Consider the following 713-nt stretch of genomic DNA (forward strand, 5'->3'; position numbering starts at 1 on the left):
TTTTTTTCTATACAACCGTTAAAATTACCTGAGTGAGGGAATGGGGATATTACACTGCATAGTAACTGGACTGAGCTGGGATTTTTTTGACCAAATTTTGCATTTTTGTTTCTTTAAATAAAAAATTATATTACAATCTATATTTATATATCTATCTTATATCTTATATATATCACACTATATATAATCTATCTTATATGTATCACACTAATTTCCACAAAGATTTTATTAAGAAAACAATATCGTAATTACCAACCTAAAAATTAATTCTAGCATGTCTAAGAACACCCCCAGAGGAAGGATAAAACAGACAAAATTGAGATTGGAAAAATTTAAGTTGTAACCCCCTGCTTCCTGACATTGTCAAAGGTATGTGTACAAGACCCCTATCCCACAGCCAGCATGTTTCCTTTAAGCAGATGCTCCTACTGCACTAAGCACCATCCCTCACAATGAATGACCACATAAACATTCCAATGTATTGCAAAGCATAGTCCTGGAGGTTTGGTTCACAGAATCACAGAATCACAGAATATGCTGAGTTAGAAGGGACCCACAAGGATCACCAAGTCCAATCCTTAGCCCTGAGCAGGACCATCCCCGAGTCACACCACGTGCCTAAGAGTATCATCCTTCTTGAACTCTGTCAGGCTTGGTGCTGTGACCACTGCCTTGGGGAGCCTGTTCCAGTGCCAAATCACCCTCTGGGTGAA

This window comes from Lepidothrix coronata, unplaced genomic scaffold (assembly GCF_001604755.1).
Source record: "Lepidothrix coronata isolate B3197 unplaced genomic scaffold, Lepidothrix_coronata-1.0 Scaffold0, whole genome shotgun sequence".
Lineage (NCBI taxonomy): Eukaryota > Metazoa > Chordata > Aves > Passeriformes > Pipridae > Lepidothrix > Lepidothrix coronata.